The 14,300-nt window shown below is 45.5% G+C and overlaps 1 protein-coding gene across 14 annotated transcripts in view; it reads right to left on the bottom strand.

Annotated features, from left to right (window-relative positions):
- Positions 1–14,300, bottom strand: part of CAMTA1 (calmodulin binding transcription activator 1) — a 976,509-nt gene that overhangs the window by 496,091 nt on the left and 466,118 nt on the right. The window lies entirely within an intron of this gene.

Below are 14,300 nucleotides of genomic sequence, written 5' to 3'. Positions count from 1 at the left end.
TTGCTAAGGCTTTTTATAAACAAAGATAATGAGTTGTATAATTTATGTAAATTAACTAACGCTGCCGCATTTTCTAGAAGTAACATAAACTGCATTATTTATTTGATGTGCTTTTTGGAGTAAAAATAATTATAATTGGATATTATACCTAACAGGTTTCTCCTATTGTTTTCGTATTAGTGTTTGTGGTTTTGAATACAAAACACAGAATCACCAAGTGCTCTACACACGTGGCATTCCTTTTGCACATATGAAAGCAGGGACGATCTTTTTAAAAGACAAGAGTCTGACCAGGGACCTTGACCACAACTCCTGCGCCAGAAGGAAACTGCATGTGCCAGGTATCACGGGCATGGCTTCCATCGGCAGGCACTGGTTCTCTTCCATTGTGTGTGGTACTTGTTGATCAGCAGCCTGGAATACAACTGACTTCACTTCCACAACACAAAGTGGGATCCGTGGCACCAGCGGCATCAGCTGCACCAGGGACTTGTTATCAATACAGCATCTCAGGCCCCACCCAGACCAACTGAATCAGAATCCCCAGGGCACCTGTCTGCACATGAAAGTTTGAGGAATGCTTTTCTGCATCCTTTGCCGGGAGCATCCAGGCTCTTCCTGGGCCCCTCCCAGAGGAGACAACTACAGCTGTACACAGGAAAGACACTGAGCTGGCCCCCAAGTTCATCTGTTCCTGGCTCTCAGCATCAACCCACACATCCCCTCATATCTAACATATATTGAAATGAGCAATCCATAACCACACACTGCAATTCTTAATATTATCATATTAGGAGCATTAAAAATGCAAGAAAGTATAATTAAGCAAAATAAATTAAACAAGGATCTTGAAATACACAGCCTTGGAAATACTTTTGCTGCCTAAATGCTCACTAACATCTGTTGGCTTGCATCATGCTTGCTAGCCTCTTTTGATATTCTAAGCACAGAATATGGTAAAATGCCAGATGTAAATAGCTCTGATTCGTGTCCTTGTTTATGTAGCCAAAGATGGCCCTAAAGTGGAAGAAGGAACTCTACTGAAAGCACATAGATCTCTGAGCTTTCAAATATTGGGCTCTCTAGCTCCCGACACCCGGGAACAAGTCTTATTCACTCAATAGCAGGGGTGAGGAACAACAGAACCAAAACATCTCAGACCTAAAAGAAACGGAGGGTAATTCACTGAATTTATTTCATCTCATCTCCTTTAATCATGTAAAAACAAAACCCAAAAATGTTCTACGTTCTGGTTTGTGTCCAACACAATGTACAAACTAATTGAGTGTAAAAAACGTTGCTTTGCATTGTATCAGTTAAAGTAAGTGTAACAATTGCTCTCCCTACCCCCGAGCTCTGTTTCATTTCTGGTTTTGTTATAATTCAGTCCATTCACAATATGTCATTGCAAACACTATTTGCAAAAGAAAGTATAAAAAACAGATTCTTTATTTCTTAGTGCATTTATTTCCATTTCCCCTTCTCAGCCTCTCCACATTTATACCATGCTTCCATCTGGAGGGCTTAAAAAAAGTTATAGACGAAGTTACTATACATAATGAAGCGCACACTCGTCTGGTATTTAGCCTGAGAATCTTGTTGCCAGGTGTTATGAAAGGGAAAAAAAAATAATACGGCCAAAATACCATGTCGCATCTCGTTTCCAAACATTTCATATCATGTCTGAAAGTATTCATTAATCTGGGAGGGGAGCTACTTCAATAAGGTTTACTTAACCAACCGCCTTCCAGGAAAAGGCGGTTCTGCACCTGGAAGGAGGCTGCTGGCACCCGACCTCTCTGCCAATGTCAACACACGCATCTGCTCAGTCCCTGGGAAGAAGCAACCACCCTTCATCAGACACCAGAAGTGCTGCAGCAGCAGCTCTCAGACGTGCATTCAGTCATTCAGGAAACACACATCGAGCTTTACTGTGCTAGGTGCTGGTGTGACAGAAGCAACCCGGGCAACAACAAGAAATGGCATCACCCAGGCTGGTGTCCCTTGAAGGGGTGTCCTAGGAGTTTCCTGCAAAGGGGAAACGAGTTTGATGAGAACAGAGCAACCCCACCGGCTGTAAAGCAATGATCAAGGCAGCTTCGTTCTGCCCACCTTTTAGGTGGAAGCTATAATTTAAGACTTTTTTTTTTGAGGTGGAGTTTCGCTCTTGTCCCCCAGGCTTCAGTGCAATGGCGTGATCTCGGCTCACTGCAACCCCTGCTTCCTGGGTTCTAGCAATTCTCCTGCCTCAGCCTCCTGAGTAGCTGGGATTACAGGCTCGCGCCACCACGCCTGGCTAATTTTTATATTTTTAGTAGAGACGGGGTTTCACCATATTGACCAGGCTGGTCTTGAACTCCTGACCTCAGGTGATCCGCCCGCCTCGGACTCCCAAAGTGCTGGGATTACAGGTGTGAGCCACCACGCCCGGCCCATTTAAGACTGTTTGAACTATGTCACAGTGATGAAAGAATGCGCAGTCAGCAGCAAAATTCACTTGTTCATGGACTGATCAGTCCATGGAAGACCAAGCAGATTCTGTGTGTAAGAAATAACTGCCAAGCAGTTCAGTGTTTACTCTTTTGGGAAACTAAACTTAATATGGCATTATGCTGACAATTAGGTCTAATTCCATATATAAAAGCATCCAACAAAATGAAGGGTTTAAGTAAAATACCAGTGTGAGGGCACCACATCACATAAAAGGATTAAGCGTTGATTCTGCTGCACAGCTTGTGGACGGGTAAGGAATCTGGGGGGAAACAAGGAGTCTTGGGGTTTCCCAATTTATTTTCCCACAGTCTCCTATGGAAAAGATTACAGTATTTAACCTCTGTCTGATATTTTTGAAAGAAAAAGAAGTCACACAGTATTTTGAAACTCAAGCTATCAGACAACGCCAATACCTTGTTAATGTCACTATAAGCCTGTGGGCTTGTTATTCATCATTGAATGTTACCTGGGAGCTCCGCCTGCATCCTCTGTCCTGAGGTGATGGCAGGGGGGCCACATGCCGGATGCCTTCAGCAAAGCCCTCCCTGACTCTGTTATTTGAGAACAGGAACACCTCCACCTCCACCATCCACAGAGCCTAGTGAAATGGGGCATTCTGATCTGCTGTCCTTGGTCCAGATGCAACTCACTAGATGTACTTGGCAGCCTTGTTGGCTTCTGCATGAATTGGTTCAGGGTAACATTCTACATCCCATGTGAGCTGACCTCACTTCCGTTGGAAATCAGATCTAATAGTTACTCTTAGCCTTTTTCAAGACTTAACCCAATTTGTTAGGAAATTCCAAGCAAATGGGATAACAGGCAAATACACCATCCTGGTCTCTACCAGCATCTCAGCTGCTGCAAAACATAGACCTCAGCAGAGCTCTTAGCATTAAAAGTTAGCAATAGAAACACAAAACCATGGAGACTAAAGAACGATGAATGCCAGGTATTAACTAAGGAATAAAAACGCATCCTCGACGCACAAAGGATGTAAGGAACCAGAGGGAGGCAAGGAACCCGCAGCCATTTGCTGTGGAATTTATGTTTCCATAAGTGAAGCATTAGAATTCTCACATCGAGAAGAAACTATTGATATGTACACTCCCTAAGGAAGGATTCTCAAGAGGCCCATTCCAGATTTAATAATAATCCATATTCTTTCTCTGAAAAGGCAAACCAAATCTTTGATTTCCTTATCACCACCACAGATACATGAATCATTAAGCTGCAAACCAGCAGAGGTTCAGTTTATCACATGCCACCTAGAATCTTTAATAAAATAAATTCTAAGTAATCCATTCATGAAGAGTCAACATTTCTTACACTTTTGTGATAAATGTCAACCTCTCGCATCCATCATAAACTGTACGTAAATTATGGCGGCAAAGATGAAAGAGAGCCTCTCCAGTTTTCTCATGCTGTCATGTAAATACTTAAACTTGGACAAATAGCATCTGTGCCCTCCCATCGGTCACTATTCTAGGGGGACTCTGTTGCATCCAGCAACATACAGGCTTCTTTCAAAGCACTGCACGCCTAAAGATGCAGGCAGTTTCAGCCTATTTTCTGTGACACCCCAATCCTTTAACCCACCTGTTCTCAACAAGGACACATGCCATTGGCTCAGCCATCCCCACTAGACAGGAGAACACAGAGTGTATCACTGGGACTAGCCCTGCCCTCTCTACAATGCCATCAAGCAGTGCCTTGAGCTTTTAAGAGAAACAGGACATTTCTCAATTCCCACATTCAAACTGCCCTTTGCAAGAGACATTGCCTAATGTTTTCAGGCTGAGGACAATTCAAGAAGAAACAAACAAGCTTATGCTACATGCATCAAAGAAGAAACCCTAACCTCACCAGGTACGTTGTAAATAAAAGTATACATTCATTGCAGATATATAAGCTGAGTATGAACAGCATCAGTTGGCTGTAAACATGAGTACCAGGACATACACAGAGCACCCCACTCCTTCTAGAAACTGTGGCCATAATCTAAAACAGGGGTGGGCCAACTACATCCATGGTCCATATCCAGCCCACAGTCTGTTTTTGTAAATAAAGTTTTATTGGAACACAGCCACGCCCATTCCTTGACTATTGCCTATGGCTGCTTTCATGCTACAACGGCAGAATCGAATTGTTGGGACGGACAGTCTGGCTCGCAAAACTGAAAAGATTTACGTCTGGCCCTTTGTTTTAAAGGTCCATTCATTCAAAATCATTCATTCTTTTGAAAAATGTAGTTATTTGGCACCAATACTAGGTGCCCTCAATACTAGGTGCCATGCCAAGCACTGGGCTATAGCAGTGAACAGACAGGCAAGTTCCCTGTTCAGAGGAGCTAAAGGATGCAAGAACAGGACCATTTCACCCAGAGAACAAAGGCTGAGGGAACTGTTTAGTCATCGCCACTTGGTGTGTTCTGATTTCAGAAATCTGCTATTCTCTATCGCTCATTGCCAAGGGCAGAATAAAGAATGATAAGCTCCAACCATATCATTGGAGATTTCAATTCGATATTTTCTAAAGGTGCTTGAAGTCAAGTCATAAATTGCCAGAGCAACTTGTGAAATTTTTCCTTGGACTCTTCTCTTAAGACAAGGTAAAATAAATAAATAAATAAATAACCACTTGCCTGGGGGCAAGGCACTGAGGCAGGACCCTACTGGCAACAACGGGATAGCGTGTCCCAATCCTTTCCAAATTAAAGTGCGTGTGAACCACATGGGGCTCATACTAAGACGCAGACTTGGATTCTGTAGATCTGGGTTGGGGCCTGAAATTCTGCACTTCTAATACCCCTCCGGGTGATGCTGAACGTACCAATCTTTGGACCACACTGAGGGTAGCAAGAAGCAATACTGACCGCTTCAGTATTTGTGCCGGTCTCAGGTTTTGCGCGAGGGGAACATGAGGCTTTTACAACAGGAAGGAAAGGTGTACCCTGAGGGCACGCAGCATTACAAGGTGTTGAATTACGAAGTGCAAAGGAGGACATGGAAGGTTATTTCATCAGTCCAGGAGAAAAACTCATGAAGCAGAAAGGTGCTCTTTCATGAAATCGCCTGCTTTCCCTCTTCCGCTCCGGCCTTGCAGTGAGGGAGGGCATCCACAGGGAAGCTCAGCAGCCAGAAACCCACGCACCCGCATGGAAGGAAACAGGGGACCAGAGCCAGCGGCCATCAAAGCAGCCTCACCAGAGCCACTGCGTGAGGAGCTCGTTCCTCTTTAACTCGTTTAGTAACATTTCTCGCCCCAGCTCCTATTGGTAGCAAAAGAGCCTTTCATTTGCACCTCTGTTTTCCCCATGATTTTTGACCCAGCGTGTGGGAAGCAGAGTGGTATGAGCCTACTTAGCCTGTAAGCCATATCCCTGCCCTCTGCTGGTGCCTAATCCATGCCAACTAAAGTGAATGGCTGTGACTATCCGAGGACAAGCCTGGAGATTCGTGCTGACTGAGCATAAATTCACACAGACACAAGCCACAGCCACCAATCACTGGAGGAAACTTCCCTAGCAATGAAACAAGCCGAGAGGATCAATATTTGATGATTCAGCCAAGTGATGGCCAGAGCTACTCTTCACCCAGGCAAATAACCATGTCTGGTCACTTACCAAGGGGAGAAGTATCTATTATGGTCTTCCAATTTCTGCCCAGTTTCTGGGTGAGGCTATAAATTATGATTGCAAACATCCAGGTTGTGTGGCCTGGGTAACACCTCACTCAGTCCCTGCTGTGTGTTGGGGACCAAACAGAATGGCCCTTGGTGAATGTCGACAGTGGTATGCAAGGATTTACATTGTAATTGAATATGCTAAAATTTCCATTCCTGTCCTTATGGGCTAATGTGCAGCGATGTTGAGGGACTGTTATGATAATAATTAAGTACAAGTTCAGCACACCAAGTTGATATGCTGCTGTTCTACCTTCATCAGGGAGTTTCTAGCTTAATAAGGCTCAAATCAAGTTTTAAAAAGGAAATTACAAAATATTGTACATATTGTCATCTACCAGAGATACAAGGAGGGCAGAAACTACAATCACACTTCCTGCTACATCTCCCTGGCACATCTTTTACTAACAAGCTTCTCCCCAAACACCAGTGGCAGAAGAAGGCTTGAATTTCTCCAGGTTGCAGCATCTAAGGGCACCAGATCTGGGTATCTGGAAGCCCTCACGTTTTGGTGTTTGAGTCTATCCAGGACTCACTTTTCAGAGGGAGCACGAAAGTCCCCAGCCCTGGCAGCATTGGCTTTGCTAGCAAACTGCTAGAAGTATCTTCTCCCCAGCAATGGCCAGTGTCCTTCCTGCCTTTATGGTTCCTGCATCAATAATGCATCTGGAGATAAACCAACTCACTTCCTCATGTCTTCAGTGGGACCAATATCCAAAACAGACAAACCTCTGTCTGCAAAAGTTCAAAGGAACTGCTCTGATGCTTGGAGGGTTGTCAGATAAAATACATGATGCCCAGCAAACTGTGAGTTCCACTTAAATAACGGACAATATTTTAGTACAGACATACTTGTACTAAAAAAAAACTGTTGTTTATCTGAAATTCACATTTAACTGGACATCAATATTCTCCCTTGTGTGTGTGTGCACAGATGTCTGTGCATGCACATACTAAATCTGGCAACATACAATCTGGCCTATGTAGCAAGAGTAGGCACATAGACCCTCGCTACCAGAGTGAATGTACCCTGGAAGCTCAGAAGCTACGGCTTCAGGACAAATGGAAATGGGCAGTTCATGCTGGGAGGAGATAAACAACTCGTTACTCCTAAGTGAAAGCTCTCGTGGGAATATACAGGACTCAACAGCTCTTGGATCAAATTGCAACTGAGGAGTGACAGCCAGTTATGCAGTGTGTTTGGGGACCAAGTCCCAACCACTGAAGTGGACAGCGAGGGACCTGCTGTGTCTTCGTCTTGTAGGCCCTGGATGAAATGAGGATGATAATAGTATCTACCTAATAGGGATGTTACCAAGTAACTGAATGAGACGATGCAGTTAAGATGATGCGCACAGGACTGGATATTCAGTAAAAGTTCAAAAAAATGATGCTGTGATTACTGCTGCTGTTGTCATTTGGCTGTAGTTAGGGAAGAGAGAGCCTTAAGAAAACTGAAAATCTGTGTTCCCCCAACACGTATATGATGAAAACCAACTCCCCCACCATGTGATGGTATATGGAAGTGGGGCTTTGGGGAGGTGATTAGATCGTGAGAGTGAAGGCTTTCTGAATGGGGTTTGTGCCCTGATAAAAGGAACCCCAGAGAGCTCCTTCTCCCCTCCCACCATGTGAGGACGCAGTGAGAAGATGGCCATCTATGCACCAGGAAACAGGCCCTCACCAGACACCAAATCTGCCTGCACCTTGATCCTAAACTTCCCCAGCCTCTAGAGCTGTGAGGAATAAATTTCGGTTGTTTAAGCCACCCAGTCTATGATCTTTTGTGATAGCAACTAGAAGTGGCTAAGACAGAAGGAGAAGCAAAACCAGCACCCTGCCAGGCCTTTGTGAACTCAGCAGAATGCAAACAGAAAGGGTTGCTCTGTGTTTTTTTTGTTTGTTTGTTTGTTTGTTTGTTTGAGAGGGAGTCTTGCTGTCACCCAGGCTGGAGTACAGTGGTGCGATCTTGGCTCACTGCAAGCTCTGCCCCTGGGGTTCACACCATTCTCCTGCCTCAGCCTCCTGAGTAGCTGGGACTACAGGCGCCCACCACCACACCCGGCTAATTTTTTTGTATTTTTAGTAGAGACAGGGTTTCACCGTGTTAGCCAGGATGGTCTCGATCTCCTGACCTCGTGACCCACCCGCCTCGGCCTCCCAAAGTGCTGGGATTACAGGCGTGAGCCACTGTGCCCGGCCTAGGGCTGCTCTTGCTACTTCAAAATGGAGCTAGCTTAATGTTATTTATTAGTTAAATTTTTAATTATATGAATTGGGTAGAAACATGTCACCAGGAATGCCAAGTAATTAGAAATTAAGGAAAAACTATGGATTTGAGCTTCTGAATTGATTCTACCAAAACACATCCAGGTAACAGAAAATTAAGTTTTAACCTGTTAGCATACTAGCAGAACGAGGCACAAAAATTCAGATGATGAAAAGCCAGCAGAGAGTCCCAGGAGATTGCCTGAGGTGCCCCTGAACAGACGCTCCCTGCACTAGAGATGGTCATGAGACTAAGATACCTCAACCACCAGGGCTTGAAGCCAGACAGGAGAGGCAGCCCCACTTCTGAAACCAAAGACCTAGGTTCAAGTCCCAGATGCACAGCCAATGAGGATAAACGTATCTGCCAGGACTGAATCACAGGGTTGGGGTGAGGTTTGCAGGAAGTGTAACTGTGGAAGCAGTTAGTCACTGGGCAAACCTTCCCAGAGCAAGGTCGTGTGGGGTAGATTCTGTAGATACTCTGTGGAGACTCTTTGTTACTTAGATTTGGATACCAGATACAGGCTTTCTAGCAGGGAGAAAATAAATACTCAATGTGTCTTTTTTGAACTGGACAAGGCTGATAGGAAGGCAACCTGAACACTTCCTTAAGAAGGGTACAGATGGAAAGCAATGGCAATGTAGGGGAGGAAATCATCACTTCTGGCTAAAGAAGATCAGGGGAGATAGCCTTGGGGTGGGGCGGGGGAGAATCAGAAGTTATGAGGCTAAGACAATGTGGACCTAGACATGGGAAAAAAACAGCTTCTGAATGAGGAATACCGTAGGATATGGACTGGTAAGTGCACAGTGAGGCTGGAGGGTAATGGAGTAAAATAATCTGTCCACAGACCAAAGACACATGTTTTTCTTTTAATTTAATTCTCTTATTATTATCATTTTTTAAGTTTTTATTTTAATTATGCTTTAAGTTCTGGGGTACATATGCAGAACATGCAGTTTTGTTACATAGGTATATACGTGCCATAGTGGTTCGCTGCACCCATCAACCTGTCATCTACATTAGGTATTTCTCCTAATGCTCTCCCTCTCCTAGCCCCCCACTCCCCGACAGGCCCAGGTATGTGATGTTCCCCTCCCTGTGTCCATGTCTTCTCAGTGTTCATCTCCCACTTATGAGTGAGAACATGCGGTGTTGGGTTTTCTGTTCGTGAGACACATGATTTTTTACTAAAAGTAGAAATACGTATTGTATGTGAAACACGCAGTGCCTCCATGCTGGTTTGTCTGCCTTCTGTGAGCTTCTGCCCCTTGTTCATTTCATTAGGCACCTTACCTCCACCTTATATCTATTTACTGCTGTTTTCCAAACTTGATTTGGGCACCATACATGTTCATGGCTGGCTATTTAAAATATTTTCCTCTGGCTGCAAGCAAGATACCAATTTATCTTATGGCTGCAAGCAGAGCTGAAATGATCTGGCATTGCCACAGGGCAGACAGTTATTTCATGCCCTGTTAATTCCTAATGCAGTAAGTACAATATCATTCCCATTTTAAAAGAAGTGCTTTCTTTCTCTTTTTTTTCGTATGTGGCCTAAGTGCCCAAATAAAGAACATCACTTCTAATGAGGCCAAGTCTCAAAACATAACCTCGTTACCACCACTGCCGTCCTAATGCCGGGCTTCTGGCTTTAAGGCAGTTAAGAAGTCAACGAAACTCTTCATTGTTTACAGGCAATACAAACACATCAGCAACACTATATGTTCTCTTCACATCTGAAAATGACAATCAGACGTGAGGGGCTGGTGTTTCCACCCAAAGATGGCCCAGGCCAGGGGGTTCCTTCTGCCACAGAACAGGCTCAGTGGAGAGGGCTGTCTCTATGCATGCGACCGCGGTGAAACCAACAGCCTCTGTGCCGTGACACCCTCTGGCTGGTTCCAAAGGCAGAACATCCATGGCGAGTCACACCTTAAGAGCAGAGAGGGCCGCGTCGCTAGGAGGATAAGACCTGGTCTGGATAGGCCTGGGGGAAATACTGACCCATCACGATTCTGGCTGCCTATTGCTTCAAGTCACTTTGGCTGATTCTCAACAGACTCTATTCATTGATATTTCCCAGCCCTCCTCTGTCACTTGACCCGCTCCCATCGTGCCCCACTTCCTTATGCTCATGTCACTTCCTTCAGGCCAAGTCGGCCTCAGGTTCCCCTCCTGCATCCCCCACACAGGGCCTTGTAATTCTATCACAGCCCTCAAAACTCTGCACCAGGGTTGCATGATTGATTTTTTTAGTCTCCCCATGAGCTAGGGGACCACATGTTCTCTTTACATCACTGCATCCCAGCACCTATTGCCATACTAGGTGGATAGAAAGCCTCCAATCCCCAGTGGATGAAGGAAGGATGTGTGCTAAATAAATAGGTGCTGACTTCATCTGAAAAGTCTACAGGCCCCTCCAGAGTACCCAGAAGGAACTAATATAAGGGCAAGAGCTTGAGCTTTAGAACCAAGCAGACCCAGGCTCAAGTACCAGCTCTGCCACTGACTGAGGTATGACGTAGGGCAAGAGACACCCTCTCTGAGGTTCAATCTCTCCACCTATAAAATGGGTATAATACCAAGTACTTTGCATGGATGTGTTTATGAGGATTCAATGAGATGGTATACCTGGTATATAGGAAATGTGTAAGCCCATGACTGTCCCATTAGTAATTGTGTGGCTCCTATCTGTTGTAGGAACCCAGCAGCAAAGAAATTGGAGAGGACAAGAGCCCAGAGCTGCCTTGGGTTCTGGGACACCCAGCACTCTCAGCAGAGAGATGTGGACACAGGACCTAAGGCAGCCCCACAAGCTTCTGGGGCCAGAGAAAAGTATCATGAACTTAGAAGGAATTCTTCCAGTATGGCCCAGAGAACAGCATCACCTCTGACTAACCTCCCTCAGCTCATCCGACCACAAAGCTGCAGTGACCCCGGAACCAGGGTGAGGCTTCACATCTAGCTCTTTGCTTTCTGAGAGTCTCCCACTCCCAAAGCTGCCCCACACTGTCAGGCACCAGAGAAGCTGGCATAAACCTGTATGGGGTGCAGGACCAACTCCAGACCTGCTGAGATTTCATCTCCTGAAACAGTGACATCGCAACCACCCTCTTTTTCCTTCCTCCCAACCTTTGTCATCCCTGGAAACCTTATCGAGCTAGCTTCTCCTTGGCTTGCAGACAAGACAACTATTCATGGACCTAACAGCTTGTCAGCTTCAAAAGCAGCTGCCCCCATCCTGTGCCTGGCTGAGAAAATCAATGTGCCTTTGAGTTGCCGTGTGTACAGAGGGCCCCAGCCTCTGAGAACAAAAGAAGCGAGATGGCTGAACAGTTCCATAAACAGGGCTGGAAGTTTTCCTGGCCTGAGGGAAGGCTTATAGCAAGTGATATGTTAAACGGTAGATCCAAATATCTTTATCATGCCCCTGAACTGAGGAAAACAGCTCCGGTGGTAGAAAAATCAAAGCTCCAAGACCCCGTGCAGGACTGTCCACCCCAACCAGCAGAAGAGTAGCTGGCTGGCGCCGTGCCTGACATGATGAAGATGCTGAGTCTATGGCAACTGCCTGACTGAATCCACCAAAGAAGGATGCAGAGTCCAAACTCAGAAGCCCCCTCCTCCTGTGAGATACAAAGCCCCATGGAAATCCCTGTTGCAATTTCCTGGTGGAAAAAACCAACCACCCACTGTGCCAGAGCACACCCCCCGGGCTTCCCCACCCTTGGTCCAGATCAGAGGTAATGCAACAGAAATGCTAGTGAGATGTGGGGGTTGATCTTGTCTGAAAAGGCCTTCTTCAGGGCTGTTTAAAAATCCATGTCCATGCCCATGGTAGACCATTCATAGCAACAGGCTCCCATTAACATAAGAAGGTACTCATCCTCACTAATGATTAAGACAAACTCAAATTCAAATAAAAGGGGGTACCATCTCTCATCTATCAATAAGTGAGAGGATGTGGGGAAAACTGTAATCTCCAGTTCTGGTGGGCATGTAATTATGCAGCCATAAGGCAGTATCTAATAAACTGAACATGCTCAGACCTTATAACCCAGCAATTCTGGGTCCAGGTTGCCTATGTGCCCAAAAAGACATGTATAAGAACACTTATTGAAGTGTTATTTATAATGCTAAAAAACTGAAAGGAATCTAAAGTGGGGGCTATGGCCAGGGAAATGGCTCAAGTGTTTATATAGTAAAATGCTACAGGACTGTGAAAAGGGTTGAAGAGACCTCAATATCAATATAGACACAGCTCAGACCACAATGCAGAGTGGGAAAGGTAAACTGCAAACAATATGTAAATTGCATATACGCACACACACAAATACACACACACACACACACACACACACAGAGTCCCACCCGAATTTAAGGGCTCAGCTTGTATCCCATCTGACCTAGGAAGTGTCTCCAACCATTCCAGCCCACTCTGCACTCCCAGGATGCTTATCGTAAAAGCCCAGGCTGCTCTGCCTCTCAGCACTATTGACCCTCATGTATGTCAAGTCTCTTCAACTTGACCATGAGTCCGTGGGGCAGAGAACATGACTCCTATTCTCTCTGCAAACACCATAGTGCCTTGCCCAGAGTAGGCACATAGGGTCAGTATCTGCTGAGTGGCTCAGTGGGACAACTCGCTGAGCTCACGGGCAAGGCCACCACATAATGCATCCTAGTAGGTGGCTTCTCTCTGAGAACCTAAAGCAAGCATCGTGTCGCCGGCTCTTTCCGCTGCCCACACTGCCATCCATGTTAGGAGGTCATGGAAACCCCTCCCCATCCTGCCCGTCTCCCTTTCCCAAAGTTCTGAGGGGACAGACTGTTGTCTGCAAGTATGAGCACCACAAATAACTCCAAACATAAATATGGCCTTAAAATAGCCATAAATCATTCTGATTCCATCCAGTGACAATTCTAATTTACAACATGAGGAAAGAAAACGAACAGTGTAGGTTGTTTTTTCCCCTCGGCTTCTCAGCTGCTGCTGAGGAAGAATTCCACCCTGCTGTTACTCACAAGCAGAAGTTCCTGATTTACGTATTACTAAAGATGAAATATACCAGGGGCCTACAGGCACAGGAGCTGCTGTGACTCTCAGTTTGAATTCCTGCAGCCCTATTATTCCCAGTGCGAGCAGCCTCCTTGTTCGGGGGCCCCACCCAGCCTTGCCTCACTTTCTACCTCTTCCTCCAGTGTAGGAGATGAGGGTCCTCCCAGGAAGAACCAAGCCCTGCCTCCTTTGGCTCCCTGCGACGATGGCTAATGCGTTTGTACAATCACTGGTCACAGTCCTAGAGGTGCACCCAGAGCAGTGCGTTTGGGGTAATCTGCATTTTAATGTTCTGTGCAGTCAATTAAGCCACACTGTGCAAACACTGAGCACAGGAGAGTGCAGGAACTGGAATTTCTTGGATAGAGGCTTTTCTTTGTGCATCTCCATAAAGCATTGTTATTAGGTATTTAAAAAAAAAACATAAAACAAAAGTCATCTCTCAGTGAGGTCATATAATACAGGCCACTTGATGCTATTTTTAACAGCCATAAAAGCACAGGATTAATACAGAAAAAGTCATCATGACAAAGCACGTCACAAAAAACATTGGCGTGGAAGGGCAACACATTGAATTCAAGTGGGTTTATGGTCCCAGCTATCCATCCAGTATGCTCGCAAACTCAACACACCAACAGACTCCAGAATGCCTCTCTTTGACCCGTTTGAAATAACAGGTGGATCACGAGCCAGCTTCTCAGCTCCGGGCCCAAGGCGGCGCCTTCCCTATTCCCAGGGGAAGTTCCTTCCCAGGACCAGTGAGGAACGCAGGGAAGTGGATGCAAGTTA

This window comes from Nomascus leucogenys, chromosome 24, assembly GCF_006542625.1.
Source record: "Nomascus leucogenys isolate Asia chromosome 24, Asia_NLE_v1, whole genome shotgun sequence".
NCBI lineage: Eukaryota > Metazoa > Chordata > Mammalia > Primates > Hylobatidae > Nomascus > Nomascus leucogenys.
The sequence above is the reverse complement of the archived record's forward strand: the minus strand, read 5'-3'. Positions and strand labels throughout refer to the sequence as shown.